This window comes from Pseudophryne corroboree, chromosome 1 (assembly GCF_028390025.1).
Source record: "Pseudophryne corroboree isolate aPseCor3 chromosome 1, aPseCor3.hap2, whole genome shotgun sequence".
NCBI classification, from domain to species: Eukaryota; Metazoa; Chordata; class Amphibia; order Anura; family Myobatrachidae; genus Pseudophryne; species Pseudophryne corroboree.
The window spans coordinates 111,249,961-111,271,947 of NC_086444.1; positions in this window are offsets into that span (position 1 = coordinate 111,249,961).

Consider the following 21,987-nt stretch of genomic DNA (forward strand, 5'->3'; position numbering starts at 1 on the left):
CTTTCCTATGTTATTTCAATGGGCTTTTAATGCCCATTGCTAGGCCCCGCCCGCTCCCGCCCCCCGCTCCCCATATCTTTCCCTGTCTGACCGGGAGGCACCACGATCGGTGCCTCCCAACCCCATTTAGACAGGGATAATGATTACATTAATATAAAGGAGATACTTATGACACAGAATATGTGTCATAAGTATCTTCTTTATATTATTTTAATCATTAATGACAGGGGAGGCACTGCCTCCCCTGACTGCACGTCCCTGGTGGGTGGGTGTTTGTGTGTGGGGAGTGTATGGTGGGTGTGTGTGTGGGGAGTGTATGGTGTGTGTGTGTGTGTGTGTGTGTGTGTGTGTGTGTGTGTGTGTGTGTGTGTGTGTGTGTGTGTGTGTGTGTGTGTGTGTGTGTGTATTTTTCTTCTTTAGTCTGAACATTGCTTTCTTAATTAGACATTCAAAAACATGTTTTATTTCACTACTATATACAAGGCATGCATTTGTCTCCATGTCAGAAGACTACACTTTTAATATCATGTGGCTTTTCAGAGATATAGGCCACCAATGAAAAAGACATATGTTTATAGTGCATGTAAAAATAGCTTATATTAATCTTATTAAAATGACTTTAATAAGAAAATCCATCCAAATTATTTCTTTTTGGATAGGTTGAAATGTAAAATTCATCACTGACTGATTATTTTTAATCAGTGGGGGTATGTGTGTGTGAGGTGTGTATGTGTGCGCGCATTATAGATGCTACTACTGGAGGGCATTACTTATAAGGACGCTACTACTGGGGGGCATTACTTATAAGGACGCTACTACTGGGGGGCATTACTTATAAGGACGCTACTACAGGGGGGCATTACTTATAAGGATACTACTACTGGGGGGCATTACTTATAAGGATGCTATTCCTGGGGGGCATTACTTATAAGGACGCTACTACTGGGGGGCATTACTTATAAGGACACTACTACTGGGGGGCATTATTATAAGGATGCTATTCCTGGGGGGCATTACGTATAAGGACGCTACTACTGGGGGGCATTACTTATAAGGATACTACTACTGGGGGGCATTACTTATAAGGATGCTATTCCTGGGGGGCATTACTTATAAGGACGCTACTACTGGGGGGCATTACTTATAAGGACACTACTACTGGGGGGCATTACTTATAAGGACACTACTACTGGGGGGCATTACTTATAAGGACACTACTACTGGGGGGCATTACTTATAAGGATGCTATTCCTGGGGGGCATTACTTATAAGGACACTACTACTGGGGGGCATTACTTATAAGGACGCTACTACTGGGGGGCATTACTTATAAGGACACTACTACTGGGGGGCATTACTTATAAGGACGCTACTACTGGGGGGCATTACTTATAAGGATGCTATTCCTGGGGGGCATTTCTTATAAGGACACTACTACTGGGGGGCATTACTTATAAGGACACTACTACTGGGGGGGCATTATTTATAAGGACGCTACTACTGGGGGGGCATTACTTAAAAGGACACTACTACTGGGGGGCATTACTTATAAGGATGCTATTCCTGGGGGGCATTACTTATAAGGACGCTACTACTGGGGGGCATTACTTATAAGGACACTACTACTGGAAGGGCATTACTTATAAGGACGCTACTACTGGGGGGCATTACTTATAAGGACACTACTACTGGGGGGGCATTACTTATAAGGACGCTACTACTGGGGGGCATTACTTATAAGGACACTACTACTGGGGGGCATTACTTATAAGGACACTACTACTGGGGGGGCATTACTTATAAGGATGCTACTACTGGGGGGGCATTACTTATAAGGACACTACTACTGGGGGGCATTACTTATAAGGATGCTATTCCTGGGGGGCATTACTTATAAGGACGCTACTACTGGGGGGCATTACTTATAAGGACACTACAACTGGGGGGGCATTACTTAGAAGGACGCTACTACTGGGGGGCATTACTTATAAGGACACTACTACTGGGGGGCATTACTTATAAGGACACTACTACTGGGGGGCATTACTTTTAAGGACGCTACTACTGTGGGGCATTACTTATAAAGACGCTACTACTGTGGGGCATTACTTATAGAGACACTACTACTGAGGGGCATTATGTATAAAGACGCTACTACTGGGAGGCATTACTTATAAAGACGCTACTACTGGGGGGCATTACTTATAAAGACACTACTACTAAGGGACATTATGTATAAGGACGCTACTACTGGGGGCATTACGTATAAGGACACTACTAGTGGCGGGCATTGCGGATAAGGACACTACTAGTGGCGGGCATTACGGATAAGGACGCTACTACTAGCGGGCATTATGTATAATGACGCTGCTATTGGGGGGCATTATGTGAATGAGCAGCACTACTACGTGCGGTGTAATGTGAATAAAATTGTGCTACGGTGAGCAGAAATTCAAATGGGGGTACTATTGTGTGACCACACCACTTCCTTGCGAGACTACACCCCTTTTCCTGACACACGTCGAAGGTGTGCGCTGAGTTTTGTGAAGTATGAGAGGGCGTAAATTTATAGTTTGCAGGGGGGCGCCGAACACCCTAGCACCGGCCCTGGGTGGAAGTAAACTTTTGACTATTTTGGAGCAAATAGGGGGGGCCCTTCTATAAATACACCTTGGTTTATTATTATTCCTGGCACCAGTTTCAGCACACTGGGCACTAGAACGTAAAGACGCAGGTCACCCCTAGCACCAGTTCCGGCACACTGGGCACTACATGTGAGGCCGCGAGTCGCTCCTGGCACCTGTTATGGTACGCTGGTCACTAGAATGTGAGGCTGTGGGTCACCCCTTGTACCAGTTATGGCAGACTGGGCACTAGAGTGGAAGGCCGTAGGTCACCTCCCTGGCACCAGTTTTGGCACACTTGGCACTAGAGTGTGAGGCCGTGAGTCGCCCTTGGCAACAGTTAGAGCTCTGCCTTATAGGCCGTGAGAAGTATAAAATGACAATGAATACAGGGAAAAGAGCTTTATGGGTTTTCCTGTGAATCATGCAGATGCTTTTTCTGTTTCTTGCTAAATATTTGGAATATAAGGTTTACATTACTAATACAGTTGTATGTAATTTAATAAACATATATACTCCAACTTGATCTGGAGTAAATATTAAAGTATTATGAGTTGGTTTTAGTGTATGAGTAGCTGCAGGTAAGTACAGTACATGGGTGGTGATAATGCAAAAATGGGAACGTCAGCCCTATTTCTATGTGCAGAGCATATCTTACATGTCATCGCACTCCGCATAGTCTAGAACTGAGGGGGTCATTCCGAGTTGATCGCTCGCTAGCTGTTTTTAGCAGCCGTGCAAACGCTAAGCCGCCGCCCTCTGGGAGTGTATCTTAGCAGAAGTGCAAACGAAAGGATCGCAGAGCGGCTACAAAAAAATATTGTGCAGTTTCAGAGTAGCTTCAGACCTACTCAGCGCTTGCGATCACTTCTGACCATTCAGTTCCGGATTTGACGTCACAAACACGCCCTCCGTTCGCCCAGCCACGCCTGCGTTTTTTCGAACACTCCCTGAAAACGGTCAGTTCACACCCAGAAACGCCCACTTCATGTCAATCACTCTGCAGCCAGCAGTGCGACTGAAATGCTTCGCTAGACCTTGTGTAAAAATACATCGGCCGTCGTGAAAGTACGTCGCACGTGCGCACTGCGCTGCATGCGCAGAAGTGCCGTTTTTCCTTAATCGCAGCACAGCGAACATTTTTAGCTAGCGATCAACTCGGAGTGACCCCCTGAGCGCACACAAGTATGGGCAACATCTGCACTTGCAACTGAGAAGTTGTAACTGGGCTGTAAGGCAGTGGCGTGCAGGGAGGTCAGTGTCTGGTGAGACACTGCAGCCATAATGTTCGCTGAGTCCTGCCGATGATTCATACCGCCACCAAGCTGATGCCCGCTACCGCCCCCAAGCCGATGCCAATTATCGCTGCCATCCCTGATGCGGCAGCTTGTGCAGGTGAGGGATCTTTTCGGATCCCTCCCTGCTGTCTCCCCACCATTTCACAGCTCTGTGACTGTCCATTGCTGCAGTAATCCCCCTGCCGTAGAGCCCTTCGCACCCGCTGGGCAGATCCAGCAGCATCAGTCTGAAGCTGCCTTACAAGGTCCCTGTCATCCGGACAGTCTCAGCCGGGGTCACCGTGGCTGCAGACATGCCCCCCTCACAGAGAGCATTTCTTACGCTGCCGGCCAGACCAAGCAGCAAAGATTTGCAGTTGCAGAGATCCCTCCTTGCAAGAGAGCCCTCTCACCCCCTGGGGCTCCCAGTGCCTGTAGTGATCCCCACTGCCAGACAGTCCTCTCATGGATCCATGGTACTCCCCTCCGTGGCACTCCCTGCTCACCTGGACCCCCATCAGTGCTGACCTGGACACCCGCTGGTGATGCAGTGTACAGAGTGGATCCGGGTAGAGTGTAGGGACATTGGGGACCCATAGACAAGTAGCATACAACTCTAACCCACTGCTGACGGTGCCGGCAGACACCATGTGACTTGACCAAGCCGGCTGTGGAAACAGTGGGAGACACTCGGGGGAAGGTGGACGGGGGAACACAGGGGTCTCTGAGCCAGTCAAAGACCATTTCCGAGGCAGGTGGGGGACAGAATAACTTACTGCGGCAGGGTATGTCCCCTTCTTACTACAGCTTGTGTAAATAAAATAAAAACACATATATTCTGAGGCAAAAAATGAATAATGACATATAAACAAAATTAACGTTTAATTGCTTTGCATTCATTTAATAGTTGGGGTGAATGGATGATACACAACTGGTCCTAATTTAGTTAATTGATACATTTTGCAGCATATTCGTGAAGATGAATCCTTTGTGATCTAGAGGAATATTAATAAATGGCTATTGGTGGGTGTTTAGGAAAGTACCACGTCACTTTACCAGTCGGCAAGTAGCAGGATGTATTCATGCTAATGAGACAAGTATCCCCTCCTCCATTATACCTGTCTCTGCTACTGCCATACGAGCAATTTTAATGTAATTATTGTCTACGCTACTTCTTAGCCACTGATTATTTATGACTCCCTACTCACCTGGACCCCCGACTAGCGCTCACCTGGACACCTGCTGGTGATGTTACAGAGAGGATCCGGGTGTGGGGACACTGGGTTCCCATCAGTGGACGAAGTGGAAATTTTGAAGTGGGGGGTATGGAAAAGTGAAGGTTGCAAGAAAAAGGGGCGTGGTCACTCAAAAGGGGGCTTGTCCTTAAGCGTAGTGTACCACACCATATACCCCTTATACACATTATGCCCCACAATAGTAGGACCCCTTATACTGTCTAGTACTGGTGCCCCTTTCGCATTATGGGGGTAATTCCAAGTTGATCGCAGCAGGAAATTTTTTAGCAGTTGGGCAAAACCATGTGCACTGCAGGGGAGGCAGATTTAACTGTGCAGAGAGAGTTAGATTTGGGTGTGGTGTGTTCAATCTGCAATCTAATTTGCAGTGTAAAAATAAAGCAGCCAGTATTTACCCTGCACAGAAACAAAATAACCCACCCAAATCTAACGCTTTCTGCACATGTTATATCTGCCTCCCCTGCAGTGCACATGGTTTTGCCCAACTGCTAACAAAATTCCTGCTGCGATCAACTTGGAATTACCCCCATACCACACAGTATGAGCCGAAATTCACATTATAGCACACAGAATGAGTCGAAATTCACATTATACCACGTGGTATGAGCCGAAATTCACATTATACCACACAGAATGACACGAAATTCACATTATAGCACACAGAATGAGCCGAAATTCACATTATAGCACACGGTATGAGCCGAAATTCACATTATAGCACAAAGAATGAGGCGAAATTCACATTATAGCACACAGTATGAGCCGAAATTCACAATATAGCACACAGAATGAGCCGAAATTCACATTATAGCACACGGTATGAGCCGAAATTCACATTATAGCACAAAGAATGAGGCGAAATTCACATTATAGCACACAGTATGAGCCAAACTTCACATTATACCACACAGTATTAGCTGAAATTCACATTATAGCACACGGTATGAGCCGAAATTCACATTATGCCACATGGAATGAGACAAAATTCAGGGAGTGACAGCAGGGACATAGGGACAGGGAGCGTGAAAGAGGGACAGGGAAAGTGATAGCAGGGACAGAGAGACGGGGAAAGTGACAGCAGGACATAGGGACAGGGAGAGTGACAAAGAGAGGGATAGCAAGGGCATACAGTAGGGACTAGGGAGAGAGAAAGGCAGCAGGGTAAGATTACCTATTTAGCAGCGGCGGTGCTGAGGATGCTGTGGTCTGCGGTGCGGTGGATGAGGAGGCTGTGGGTGGCATGGTGCAGAGTTGGACGGGGGGGGGGGCGGTTGAGGGTGGTCTAACAGAGGAGGAGGCAGAGGGCGGCGGCGGTGCAAGGAGGTGGAGGCTGTGGACGGCGGCACTGCGGCTCCTATGACCGCGGCACTACTATTTCAAATCTGCCAAGGACCGGCAGCCAATCAGGAGGGGGCAAGATGGGAGCAATGGTGCAGAGCAGGGAGGGCAGGATGGGAGCAGTGGTGCGGAGCAGGAGGGGGCAGGGTGGGAGCAGTGGTGCGGAGCAGGAGGAGGCAGGATGGGAGCAGTGGTGCAGGGCAGGAGGGGGCAGGATGGGAGCAGTGGTGCAGGGCAGGAGGGGGTAGGATGGGAGCAGTGGTGCAGGGCAGGAGGGGGCAGGATGGGAGCAGTGGTGCAGGGCAGGAGGGGGCAGGATGGGAGCAGTGGTGCGGAGCAGGGGGGAAAGATGGGAGCAGTGGTGCGGAGCAGAGGGGCAGGATGGGAGCAGTGGTGTGGAGTAGGGGGGGGCAGGTTGGGAGCAGTGGTGCAGGGCAGGAGGGGGCAGGATGGGAGCAGTTGTGCGGAGGAGGGGGGCAGGATGGTAGTGAAAGGTACTCACTCACTAAGTTAAACAACAATCTCACCTGCTCCCTGTAGCTCCCGGTTCCTGGCTGCCGTTCCCTCCTTGGACACTGCTCCCCATAGCTCCTAGCTGCCTTTGCTCCCTCCGTGGACGGTGGCAGGAGGAGAGCTGCTGTGTTGATGGGAGCGGTTTCGGTAGCATTTCCCTACCCCCTTTCCCCGTGTGTCTCCCGCTGTTCCGGCAGCCAGTGGGGTCAGGTCACTGCACCCTCCCCACTCACCACTCACCACTCACCACTCACCACTCACACTTGCCGCCAATCAATGTCCCCCATCCCCCCACAGGCGCCCGGTCAGGATAACAGCTGCTGTATTGATGGGACTGAGGAGCGGAACACGCCGGGAGCCCTACTCACACTTTCTCCGGCTATCTGTCTTAGCGCTGTGGCTCCTGTGTGAGGCTGTCACACAGGAGCTGCAGCTCTAAGACAGATAGCCTGAGAAAGTGTGAGTAGAGCTCCCGCCGTGTCCTGCTTCTCAGTCCCATCAATACAGCAGCTGTTATCCTGACCGGGCGCCTGCGAGGATGGGGGGGGGGGGGGACATTGATCCGCGGCAAGTGTGAGTGGGGGAAGGGGTGCAGTGACCTGACCCCACTGGCTGCGGGAACAGCGGGAGACACACGGGGGAAGGGGGCAGGGAAACGCTACCGAAGTGGGTACAGAGAAACACGGATGTGCAGGGAGCTGCACAAACAAAAGTTACTTACTGTACTTATCCGCTGCGACGATCCGGACCGATGCTGACGTCAGAAACCCTGAACGGCTGGGCACGCCTGCGTTCTCCCGGACACTCCTTAAAAACGGTCAGTTGCCACCAAGAAACAGCCTGCTCCTGTCAATCTTCTTGCGATCACCAGGGCGATCACTTTCTTCGTAAAATCCGTCGCTGTCCAGCGATGCCCGTCGCCGACGTGCCTGTGCATAGCGGTGCATGCGCAGTTCAGACCTGATCGCACAGCTGCAAAAAAAGCTAGCGTGCGATCTGGTCTGAATGACCCCATAAGTTAATAGCTATTGGTGTATGAGTGGTGCCATTGCACTGGGTGCATAGCCCTGTGGATGGCACTACCGATACCCCATGGCACCTGCATGTGGCTTGCACTGCTGCTAAGCTGCATGGCGTATCCAAGGAAAGCTCTGAGCAGGCACACTGCAGCCTGTGGAGCTACCCGGAGCATTCTGTGGATGCTCTGCCTAGATCCCGAGGCCATTCTCCCTAGGTGGGATGTCATGACGTCACAAGTTCAGGGGGCGTGGTTGGTATAAGAAGGCATAGAGCCCTGTTCTGGCCCCTTAATGCCTATCCCTAACCCCTCCTTTTTCGTGCCTAACCCTAACCCCTCTCTGCTTCCTAACCCTAACCCTCCGGCTTGTGCCTAAACCTAGGTCCGTCCGTCCCCAGCCGCCTAACCTTGCCCCTCCCTGTCATTGTTACGATCGGGATGCCTGGAAGTCTGGATTCCGTCACATCATTGTCATCGATGTCAGTATCCTAGTGTCGGCCTTGTTGTTACCAGTGTCAGAATTCCAGAGTCCAAAACGCCAGTATGCTAACCAGATCCTCTGGTAGGAATAGGTACGAGCTGCACCACAAGATGCTTTCCTATAAAATCAAATCTAGCTTTTGCTGATCAGTCACATAGCTACAGTACCTGTACCCAGATTAATAATGGGGCAGATGGAGCCAGGGCCGGTGGAAGGTTTCTCGGCACCCTAGGCAAAACTTAAGCCTACCCCCCCCCCCCCCTCCTTATTGACGTTACGTTACAGTAATGCCTCTTATTGAAGTTGCATCACACAGTAATGCCTCTCATTCATGTTACACCACAGTAGAGCCTATTTACATTAAACCACACAGTAGAGTCCATTCACGTCCTGCCACACAGTAGTACTCCTTATACACATTATGCCACACAGTAATAGTGCCCCTTATAACACTATATGCCATAAAGTAATGCCCCCTATACATTATGCCACACAGTAATGCCCCTATACATTATGCCACTTACACATTATGACACACACAGTAATGCCCCTTACACATTATGCCACATTATGATTGGCTTGCGGTCCACGAGCTCTGATTGGCTTGTGGATGGCTCCAGATTCAAAATGATGGTGTCGTTGTCTCTCACATGGTTGTGTGCACTGGCCAGTGCACCACCTATAAACAGTTGGCACGTAAAACAAAAGTGTGCTTGTACTGGAGTAAAAATGCTAATTATATATACACACACATACATACACACATACGTACAACCTTTTTATAATACAGTGTATACATTTCATGAAAAGTGAGTGCCTATTATGTTTCTTTCTTTAATTATAGTTGTTGTAAATGCTAGTTACACGTGTGTGTGTGTGTGTGTGTGTGTGTGTGTGTGTGTGTGTGTGTGTGTGTGTGTGTGTGTGTGTGTATATATATATATATAGTGGTCGAAGTGGAAATTTTGAAGTGGAGGTATGGAAAAGTGATGATTGCAATTATGCGCGCACCTCTGGAAAAGGGGGCATGGCCACTCAAAAGGGGGCATGTCCTTCAGTGTAGTTTACAACACCATATCCTCCTTATACACATTATGCACCACACCACAATAGTAGGACCCCATTATACTATCTAGTACTCGTGCCCCTTTCACATTATACCACACAGTATGAGCCGAAATTCACATTATATCACATAGTATCAGCCAAAATTCACATTATACCACACAGTATGAACCGAAATTCACTTTATACCACACGGTATGAGCCAAAATTCACATTATAGCACACAGAATGAGCCGAAATTCACATTATACCACACAGTATGAGCCGAAATTCACTTTATACCACACGGTATGAGCCGAAATTCACATTATAGCACACGGTATGAGCCGAAATTCACATTATAGCACACGGTATGAGCAGAAATTCACATTATAGCACACAGAATGAGCTGAAATTCACATTATAGCACACGGTATGAGCAGAAATTCACATTATAGCACACAGAATGAGCAGAAATTCACATTATAGCACACCGAATGAGCCGAAATTCACATTATAGCACACAGGATGAGCTGAAATTCACATTATGGCACACGGTATGAGCCGAAATTCACATTATAGCACCCAGAATGATCCAAAATTCACATTATGCCACATGGAATGAGACAAAATTCAGGGAGAGTGACAGCTGGGACATAGGGACAGGGAGTGTGACAGAGGGACAGGGAAAGTGACAGGGACAGGGAGAGTGACAGAGAGAAGGATAGCAAGGGCATACAGTAGGGACTAGGGAGAGAGAAAGGCAGCAGGGTAAGCAGTGGCGTAACTCAGCTCAATTGCCCAGAGGCCAGAAAAATGTTGTGCCCCCCTCCCTTGCAAAAAAATTATTTGTATTTACTGACTCCTTTGCCTGTGTGAGTAATAACCCCCCTTCCCCTGTGTGAGCCATGCTCCCCCCCCCCTAACACACACACACACACACACACACTTCTCCTGTGTGAGTGATATCACCCTATTCCTCCTTTTCTGAGCCATGTCCCCCTTCCTACTGTGTGAGACACAGAGACAGAGAGACAGGGAGAGAGCGAGAGAGACTTGGAAAGAGAAAAAGATGAGAGAGAGGCATGGAGAGAGAGACAGAGATAAGGAGAGAGAGAGACGGAGAGGGGAAGAGAGATGAGGGAGAGAGAGACAAGGAGGGGAGAGAGGGGCAAGGGAGAGAGAGAGAAGCAAGGGAGAGAGAGAGAAGCAAGGGAGAGAGAGAGAGGCAAGGGAGAGAGAAAGAGAGAGAGACAAGAGAGAGAGAGAGAGAGAGAGACGAGAGAGAGATGGACGGACAAGGGAAAGAGAGAGAGAGAGAAAGAGAGAGAGAGAAAGAGAGAGATGGACGAGGGGGAGAGAGATGGACGAGGGGGAGAGAGAGAGAGAGACAGAGATGGGGAGAGAAACAGAGAGATAGATGCAGAGACAGGGAGAAAAGGACACAGGGAGGGGGTGAGAGACAGGAGAGAGAGACAGTGAGAGACATGCAGAGACGCAGAGAGAGAGACAGATGGGGAAAGAGAAGCGAGGGAGAGAGACGGAAAGGGAGAGAGACAGGGACACAGACAGGGAAAGGGAGACAGGGAGAGAGAGAGACGAGGGAGACAGACAGGAAGAGAGGGGGGAGGGAGACAGACAGGGAGAGAGAGAGATGCGGGAGAGAGACAGGGGGCGGGATGTACTATAAGACATCGCCGCCCCTCGCCAACTACCGCAGCGATACTAATCACATATGTACTAACATATGCGGTTAGTATCGCAATGCAGTATAGGAGGCCCCCCGCGATGATGTCTGCGGGGATCGGCGGGGGTCAGCGGAGGTCTCCGTCACCTCCCATACCCAGGAGGTGACTTGCGCAGGGAGTCCCCGGGCTTCTCCTCCTCCCCCCTGCAGCCGGAAGGAGACAAGGCTGTGCTGCGGGGGAGAAGGAGGAGGGGGCAGCACCAGCAACCTCTCAGGTATGCCGGGGGGAAGGGGGGGTCGTCGTGAGCTGCACAGGGCGGCAGCGGGATGCGGCGGGATCCGGCGGCAAGAGTCCCATAGGCTTCTATAGGGTATCGCCATAAAAAGATGGCGATACCCTATGGGGCGAAAACGCGGCGGTCGGGGGTTAGTACATATGAAAATGGGGTAAAACAGGGGTTTTACCGCATTTTCCCTTTAGTAAATCCCGCTGAGGGAGAGACAGATGGGGAGAGAGAGAAGCGAGGGAAAGGGGGGGAGAGTGAGAGGGAAAAAGACGCAGAGAGGGAGACAGAGAGACAGGGAGAGAGACGCAGAGACAGGAAGACAGAGCTGGGGAGAAAGAGAGAGACAGGGAGAAAGAGGGAAGAGCACAGGGTGAGGTTCATGGAACCTTTGCCGCTCTGTGGGACGCTGGGTGATGAAGAAGGGCACACACAGACGCTCCTCCTTATGTGGCCGGGTGGCTGTGGTCTCACCTCTAGTTTCCCCTGCATAAGAGCCGCAAACTTTCTGCACAGTCCACACTTACCCTCCCTCCTTGTCCGTCATGGTGGTAGCTGCGGTGCGGCGCTTCTTCCAGCCTCGCTGTCCGGACCCTGCACCCCTCTCTGTCAGGGTGGCTGGTTGTGTGGGCAGCTCCTCCCCGTGTCCCGGTCTCCACTCTGCTCCTCTGCCTCCTTCCGCTAATGTTCCTCTCCATGTCTCGCTAATTCTGCAGCCACTGAATGGCAGTGAGTGGGTCCTTTTATGTGTCCCTGGCCGAGAGGGGGTCTTTTAGTGACCCCTTCGTCCTACTGTGGTCGGCGGCACAGCGGCTCCTAAGAACGCAGCACTACTATTTTAAATCTGCCGCGGACCGGCAGCCAATCAGGAGCGGTCCGCGGCAGATTTGAAATAGTAGCGCAGCGGTCAGGAGCGAGAGCTCGATGCGGCGGCGGTGGTCTTCAGAGCACTGAGGGCGGGCGGAGGGCAGCCAACAGCTGGTGGGAGACCGACGGCTGAAGGAGCATGGAAGGCTTGGGGCAGCGAACGGACCTCCCTGCCTACGACTGCAGGGGGAGGAGGGAGTGGATGATGCTGCTGCCTGCCAGGATTTAGGACACAGCAGCATCGCGCTGCTGCTCCTGCTTGTTGCCGGCGTCTGTCAGCAGAGGGGGCGCGGCAGGGCAGACGCAGTTCACCCTGGCCGGAGGTGACTGATAGTGCTGGCTGCGGCTGGCTAGACCGGCGCCGCTAACCGGCCCTGCACAACAGGATTTTTAGGTAAAACTAATTCAGGAGGGGCGTGCCACCCTCCAGTGGCCGGCGATCATAGGCAGCTGCCTAAAGCTGCCTAATGGTAGCGCCGGCCCTGAATGAAACTGCATCTCTTGGCCTCCCCATCAAACACTGCCACCTGACATGATACAGTATAATATGCATAAATAACAATGGGTAGGTAGCATCAAATGCGCACACTGCCAAAGCTGCCTGTACAGAGGACTCACATAAGGAGAACCTCAATCCTTAACTAAACAACTAATGCAACCAAAAATGTTGAATGTCCTTTCTATTGTCACTTATTATGGAAATCAGTCAATATATAATAGAATGATACATCCCTTATTGTATAAGGACACCTCCTCTTCTCCAACCACAGTGCAATTGTGGGTTTGTCAAAGCATATGGAGCCTGTTTATCTCTCCTTCACAATCTCCCACAAGACGTTAGAGGGGGTCATTCCGAGTTGATCGCTCGCTAGCTACTTTTAGCAGCCGTGCAAACGCATAGTCGCCGCCTATGGGGTAGTGTATTTTCGCTTTGCAAGTGTGCAAAAGCGTGTGCAGCCGAGCGCAGCAAAAACATTTTGTGCAGTTTGAGTAGCTCTGGACCTTGCGATCACTTCAGTGTTTTTGGTGCTGGAATTGACGTCAGACACCCGCCATGCAAACGCCTGGACACGCCTGCGTTTTTCCAAACACTCCCAGAAAATGGTCAGTTGACACCCATAAAAGCCCTCTTTCTGTCAATCACCTTGCGTTCGGCTGTGCGAATGGAATCTTTGCTAAATCCATCGGCCAGCACTGATCCTCTTTATACCCGTACGACGGGCCTGCACATTGTGGTGAATACGCATGTGCAGCTTTGCAATTTCTTTACCTGAACGCTGCGCTGCGAAAATTGGCAGCAAGCGATCAATTTGGAATGACCCCCATAGTCAGATGCAGAAAATAGGTGAGAGATAAAAACGTATTTTGGACCTTACTCAGCTTCAATTGCAATTTTTCTAAATTAGTAAAGGGCATGGCCCCCCGGCATACAAATGTCTACCACCAATGCATTCGCAATTCAATTGCAATCGCACCGCTGAATTAGGGATGCTGCCTGCCTGTGCAGCCTGGCTGCGAAGGCAGACGCAAAGCGGCCATGTTTCCTGTTGCAGCAGCCACGTGTGGCATCATGCAGCCACCTCGAAAATGGCCCAGACCCGCATCTGTTTATGCTCCACCACGCCCGCAAAGGTATAAAGGTATAAAAAAACAAACACACATAAAAGATAAGCATTCCACAAGATGTTGTGAATAAATAAGAATTTACTCACCGGTAATTCTATTTCTCGTAGTCCGTAGTGGATGCTGGGTACTCCGTAAGGACCATGGGGTATAGACGGGCTCCGCAGGAGACTGGGCACTCTTAAAAGAAAGATTAGGTACTATATCTGGTGTGCACTGGCTCCTCCCTCTATGCCCCTCCTCCAGACCTCAGTTAGGGAAACTGTGCCCGGAAGAGCTGACATTACTAGGAAAGGATTTTGGAATCCAGGGTAAGACTCATACCAGCCACACCAATCACACCGTACAACTCGTGATACTATACCCAGTTAACAGTATGAACAATAACTGAGCCTCTCTCAACAGATGGCTCATACAATAACCCTTTAGTTAAGCAATAACTATATACATGTATTGCAGAGAGTCCGCACTTGGGACGGGCTCCCAGCATCCACTACGGACTACGAGAAATAGAATTACCGGTGAGTAAATTCTTATTTTCTCTGACGTCCTAGTGGATGCTGGGGACTCCGTAAGGACCATGGGGATTATACCAAAGCTCCCAAACGGGCGGGAGAGTGCGGATGACTCTGCAGCACCGAATGAGCAAACTCAAGGTCCTCCTCAGCCAGGGTATCAAACTTGTAGAATTTTGCAAAAGTGTTTGAACCCGACCAAGTAGCAGCTCGGCAAAGTTGTAAAGCCGAGACCCCTCGGGCAGCCGCCCAAGAAGAGCCCACCTTCCTCGTGGAATGGGCTTTTACTAATTTAGGATGCGGCAGTCCAGCCGCAGAATGTGCAAGCTGAATCGTGCTACAGATCCAGCGAGCAATAGTCTGCTTTGAAGCAGGAGCACCCAGCTTGTTGGGTGCATGCAGGATAAATAGCGAGTCAGTTTTTCTGACTCTGGGGATCATTCCGAGTTGTTCGCTCGGTATTTTTTTCTCGCAACGGAGCGATTAGTCGCTAATGCGCATGCGCAATGTCCGCAGTGCGACTGCGCCAAGTAAATTTGCTATGCAGTTAGGAATTTTACTCACGGCATTACGAGGTTTTTTCTTCGTTCTGGTGATCGGAGTGTGATTGACAGGAAGTGGGTGTTTCTGGGCGGAAACAGGCCGTTTTATGGGAGTGTGTGAAAAAACGCTACCGTTTCTGGGAAAAACGCGGGAGTGGCTGGAGAAACGGAGGAGTGTCTGGGCGAACGCTGGGTGTGTTTGTGACGTCAAACCAGGAACGACAAGCACTGAACTGATCGCAGATGCCGAGTAAGTCTGGAGCTACTCAGAAACTGCTAAGAAGTGTCTATTCGCAATTCTGCTAATCTTTCGTTCGCAATTTTGATATGCTAAGATTCACTCCCAGTAGGCGGCGGCTTAGCGTGTGCAAAGCTGCTAAAAGCAGCTTGCGAGCGAACAACTCGGAATGACCCCCTCTAGCCGTCCTGGAAACATAAAGTTTCAGGGCCCGGACTACGTCCAGCAACTTGGAATCCTCCAAGTCCCTAGTAGCCGCAGGTACCACAATAGGTTGGTTCAAATGAAACGATGATACCACCTTAGGGAGAAATTGGGGACGAGTCCTCCATTCTGCCCTTTCCATATGGAAGATCAGATATGGGCTTTTACATGACAAAGCCGCCAATTCTGACACACGCCTATCCAAGCTAAGGCCAAAAGCATGACCACATTCCACGTGAGATATTTTAGCTCCACGGTCTTAAGTGGCTCAAACCAGTGGGATTTTAGGAATCCAACACACATTAAGATCCCAAGGTGCCACTGGAGGCACAAAAGGGGCTGAATATGCAGCACCCCTGTAGCAACGTCCGAACTTCAGGCAGTGAAGCCAGTTCTTTTTGAGAGAAAAAGGGATAGGGCCGAAATCTTGGCCTTTATGGATCCTAATTTTAGGCCCATAGTCACTCCTGACTGTAGGAAGTGCAGGAATCGACCCCCCTGGAATTCCTCTGTAGGGCCTTCCCGGTCACACACCAAGGCGTCTTTATGGCAGGTGCAGATTATCCATCTGAAAGTGAATATTGCAGCCCTGAATGCAGCCACTATCAGAGACACCCCCCCTCCATCCCCCTCCAGCGACCTACCTATAATATCTCTGTGTATCTGATTAGCCACCCCGCTGTTACCTCTTGGTCATAGCTAGTAACACCCCATACATTTCTGCTAATGCGCATCCAAAGCTGTCCTAATCAGGACGCATGCGCGTTGTGAGTCAGATCAGAAACACTGCGCCGATGTGTCCGACATCCCCACTCAGAATCATGGGCAGTATAAGGAGATCCTGCTGGTGTTTGTTCGCACTTCCCATGTGTGCAGCGACGGACTGGGCCTCTGTTCCAGCCCGGGCATTGTGAATGCGCAAGCGCCTTCACGTCGCAGGTGGGCGCGCGCACGTTTTGTATGGGGCATGCCATGAGTCAAGTGGGCGTGGACTCATAGCATGCCCCCATTTCTATGGCGACGCTTGCGTGCCGCAAGTCCGGGGGGCTCCATGCCCCCATTTCCATGGAGACCGGGGGGAAGGGAAGGGGCGGATAACCAGAGAGCCGCGGATAACCAGAGAGCCGCGGAGGCTGTGATGCGCGTGGCCATCCCGGCTCTCTGTGGGCCCGGACCGGCCCACCTACCCATCGCCCCCTTCTCTGAGCACTAGGGTCACTAGTAGACCCTAGCACTGTACCAGAGTCTAGTACGCATGTGCAGGTCTCTGGGGAAATGGTGCAGCGGCCATTTTCCTGGTGATTTTCCTACTGCGCTTGCTCGAAACACCTAGAAAATGGCCACTGTGCCATTTTCCCTTTGATTTTTGTAGCACTGCCGCTGCCAACGTGGTACTACGGAGGAGTAAGCATTGAAACAATGGGTGCAGGCAACCAGAGGCCCATGTGCACCGCATACCCTGCACCCATTATAGATAAGCTACTGGTTCCACGCCTAACCAGCGGTATAGGCTACTGTATTTCGTTGTTAAAAATGACTGAAAATGCCATTACTGTACATTTGGTGGTTTGTAAATCGCCAGGAAAATCGTTCTCTATTACATCACCTCTGCGGGACATTTTTGTTATGATCGCTGGACTAGTAGATTGCAGTGTCACTGAAAACACACAGAAAACGGTTTTGCTATCTGGGGGATTAATGAAGTGCTGATTTTGGTTAGAGCAGTAGTTCCCAAACTTTTTTTAATCATGGCACCCTAGAGTATCAAAAAAATTTCATGGCACCCCTAGGCCAAAAGTAGTTTATTTGAGAATTTTAAAAAACAATAAGTAAATTATGTTTATGTGTCATCCTTAGTAACTTTAGTGAGTTGCGAGACAATATTTGCTTCTGTTCGTCCTCATATTTTATAATTGGCAGCAACAAGAATTGATTTTGTCTATGACTTTGACCAAAAATAGTTTGAATTGGTCCTGGACCACCAATCCAAGGCACCCCTGCTAGTGTACTGAGAGACCCCAGGGTGTCTAGGGCACACAGTTTGGGAACCACTGGGTTAGAGGGATGAGGTTTGGGTGACATGTTATTGTACACCGTTACCAGTAGAGGGCAGAACAATCTCAGATTTGGCCACAGCATTGTGATCTGTTAACATAAAGAGTAAATGGTAAAACTTGGACAATAGGTAAATATAAGCCGTTTCTACCAGTCTGAGGTGTATGAAATTTGCAAAAACTGGTTTGAGAAACATCTGCCTACTGACTAGAAATGTTTGCACATTTAAGCTATGAAATCTCACCTTGTTCATTTCCAGTTCTAAACCAACAGCACCACCCAGCAGAATGACCATCATTATCCAGCTCTATTTATATACTATAAATTGTGCAAATGGAATTTACAAACACCGTGCAGAATTGCGTTCTGCAGAATAATGAAGAAAAGTGTAGCTTGAAAGGGGATCAGTACGAGATCCCGGCAGTCAGAAGACCGACGCTGGGATCCCGGCGGCAAGCGCTGCATGTCCCCTCGCTGGTTTGCTGCGCTCGTCACACTTCGGGCCCGGTGGCGAACTTCGGTCACCACAGGGTGCTATTCCCTTCCGGGTGGTGGCGTGGACCACCACCCAAGAGGGGTAACCAGCCGGCGGTCGGTATTCCGACCACTGGTATTTCAGCTGGTGTCGGGATTCCGGCGTCGGTATCCTGACCGTCGGGATCCCCACAGGCGGTAAATAGAGTGCCTACCTTTGAAAGATATTGTCAGGCGAGTGCTTGAATGAGCGCGAGACAAGATAAACTCCTAGGGAGTGTGAGATTGAGGGCTTTCACAAAGGGAAGGTTAGGGTGAATGGTTAGGGATTGTTAGCCAGTTAGGTTTTCTGGGGGTGTGTTTAGGGTGGGGTGCAAGACATTTTGTTTGTAGTCCTAGATAGGGTCTGCCTTGTAAAGTGCGGAGATCCAAGACGGATCAATTAGGGCGTGGCCGCTGGGTATCTTTAGCATCTTGTCCAGATGTGCGAATATGCCTGGTGGTCTTGGCCCGAGAGTGCATTCTTACTTGCTCTGGGGTGTCCTGCCCCCCGGACCTGAACCCCTATAGTTAGTGTTAGGGACTTACCCAATGAGAGGCTACCTTGATGCGGTGGGTAAGCTCATAGCCCTGGCCAGGAATATGCTAAGTGCCTCTGGTTACTACAGGTTGAGCTAGTGTGAGATAGTGCACCTGCTACCTTTTCCCTCTGTACACTTTACTAAGTCTCAAGCAGAGTAGCACCTCACTACCTAATTAAGGTGTGCAAATTAGGGCCCTTTTCCCTCTGTAACTGATGTATTCATACATTTTTGACGGTAGAAGACACCTTCACCCTAATTTAGCACCCTGCCCCACCCACCCCTCTGATTTTAAATAGTCCAACACTCTAGCCTTTACATTTGGAATGAGCACACTGAGGTAAGACTCCTACATTTTGTTTAATATGGCAGTCCATAATGGGGGGAATTCTCTGGGGTGCCGGGCTCCCTGTGCCTACCGTGGCTGGGTGTCCCTGGGGCATCGCAATTTAACACTATTTCATCGCTCCATGGCACTTATAGTTTGTTTTATATATATGTAACACCTTCACATAATTTTCCTTTACTCCTCACATTATTCACACATGCAGCAACAGCTGCTCCTACCTCTTTAACCCTATATTTTTATCACTCCTGCGATGCCCTGGGGTTGTCTGGCTGGGTGGCTCTGGGGTGTCCTGCCCCCCGGACCTGAACCCCTATAGTTAGTGTTATGGACTTACCCAATGAGAAGGTACCTTGATGCGGTGGGTAAGCTCATAGCCCTGGCCAGGAATATGCTAAGTGCCTCTGGTTACTACAGGTTGAGCTAGTGTGAGATAGTGCACCTGCTACCTTTTCCCTCTGTACAGTCTTACTTGGCCTCATAGGAGTGGTGGCCTGGTTGATGCACTTGGACGGCTCACCGTTGACAGTGTATCAATTCTGGTGGGTCTTTCGGCGGTGCATATTGGCTTTGGCTCTGCCGGTGAGCGAGTACGGTAAACATTCTTTTAGAATTGGTGCAGCCACAACAGCGGTCTCCTTGGGGTTTTCGGCGGACGAGATTAAATCTCTTGGGCGCTGGAAATCCATTGTTTACCAGCGGTATGTGCGTTAGATGCAGGTGGGAGTTTGTGGGGTTAGTTTGGATCTTTGGCTTCATTGTTTGGTTGTGCCTGCAGGGTTTAAGTTGTGTTAATGGCAGTGGATTTGGTTTGTTAGGTCCATTCGTGAGGTGGGGGGGGGGGGGCAGTGGCTCGGGGCAAGGGGTTGGCTCCATCAACCGGTCAGTGGCTCATATTATAATGTGCGACACGTTAGCATATGGTTACTTGCCAGGTCGGTTGGTTGTTGGTGGCGGCCTTTCCGCCGGTTCACTTCCCTGCTCTTCGCAACGCATCACGAATGGACTCGACTTGGGGCTTTTTGCCACTCGCCATCGTTTCATCGATGGGGGTTTCGATGGATTTTGCCCTGTTTTTACCCTGATACGCGGTGACACTATTGGCCCGTGCTTTCTGTGCAGGTTTTTGCAGGTTTTTACCTCGGGTCAAGTCTCCCCCTCGTTCCCTCCCCTCCATCATCCCTTCCTATCAATAGTTAGGTGTGCTGGAGTTTGTCCTGCTGTCTGACCAATTCTTGTTCTTGTTTATTGCAGGAGATGTCCTTGACTTGTGCCCAATTTGGATTGTTGGGCATTCCTTTGTTTATTGGGCGTCTCGGTTATTAGCTGCCTATGATACCATGCTTTTTTCTGCCTTTTGTTTAGTCAGGTGGTTGGGCTGCAGAGGTATGAGATGGGAGGAGTTGTTGCCGGTGTTTGAAGTGACGGCTAGATCTTGCGGGTGGCTGGCGGTGATTGTGGTCCATTTAGGTGGTAACGACTTAGGGGTAGGATCTTTCTTGGAGCTTCGACATCTTATGGTGAAGGATTTGGAACAGATTTTGGAGTGGTGGCCTGGGTGTATTTTGGTTTGACCTGCCATTATCCCTAGAAGGTCATGGCAATGTGGGCTTCCTGGCGTGGTTGTGGATATGGCTAGAAGAAAAGTGAATGCTTTTGTTTGTAAGAGGGTTACGGAGTTACATGGTTTAGTGGTTCAGCATCCTTCGATTCATTTTAGGGATGGGCATCTTTTCAGGTCTGATGGGGTCCACCTTACTGAGGAAGGCACTTGGCTGTTGGAGAGTATTTTTAGGGTTCTAGATAGGTTAGTTTAGGGCATGGTGGTGGTGGTGGCGGCTCATAGCGGGTCACCGGCTGTGGTGGGAAAGAACAGCAGTCCAGTGGCTATTGTGCTGCTTTATTGGAGGTGCGCTCTCACTTTCAATACATTCAGCTAGTTTAGATTTGTATGGTTAAAGGTTTTCTCACTCAACCTCACATGATCTGTTGATAGGGGATTTATGTCAGGCGAGTGCTTGAATGAGCGCGAGACAAGATAAACTCCTAGGGAGTGTGAAATTGAGGGCTTTCACACAGGGAAGGTTAGGGTCAGAGCCGGCCTTACCTATAGGCAGGCTAGGCATTTGCCTAGGGCATCCAAGCATGTCTAGAGGCATCCAAGCATGTCCCTGCAGTATCTCATGCTGGGAGGGACAGTCTGTAAACTGTTACTTTCTAAATGTATTCAATTAGTACTTGTATACACTGCTGTTTACATTTGTCAAATAGAATGCACACTGTCCCTTAAACTCCCTCCAACATGCATGAATGCCCCTGACTTGTGAGACCTTAGACAGCAGAAGCCCAGTAACTGCAATTCCTGGACCTGTGACATTTTTACTGACTATATAAGGTCATTACTGGATGGCTCTTTATGATACCACATGTGTATTGTGGAAGACTGCTCCACATAAATCTGATGTCACCTATACTGCTTTTGCACATAGGGGAGGGGGACCCTGCTATTCTGTGTCCCTTATCCCTGTGCAAACCCCAGGTGACTGCAGGGATATAACATGGGTAGTGTTCTCCCCACACTTTATTCCTCAGTCAGTCCATGCCATAAAATTCCCTTGCCACCCAGCACTGTAACATTGTCAGTAAGTTGTGTTGCGCTATTTCTATGTGAAACATCAGTGCAGCGTGACTTTCAGATGCGTCAGACTGGAGAGCAGAGAATATTGCTCCCGCAGTATAAAATAAAGGGCATGCAGTTGCCGGGAGTTACAGACACAAGCAAACACACCGAACCATGGTGGTCATTCCGAGTTGATCGCGCGCTAGCAGTTTTTAGCAGCTGTGCAAACGCTATGCCGCCTCCCACTGGGAGTGTATTTTAGCTTAGCAGAGGTGTGAACGAAAGGATCGCAGAGCGGCTACAAAACCTACTCAGCGCTTGCGATCACTTCAGACTGTTCAGTTCCTGTTTTGACGGCACAAACACGCCTGCGTTTTTCCTGGCACGCCTGTGTTTTTCC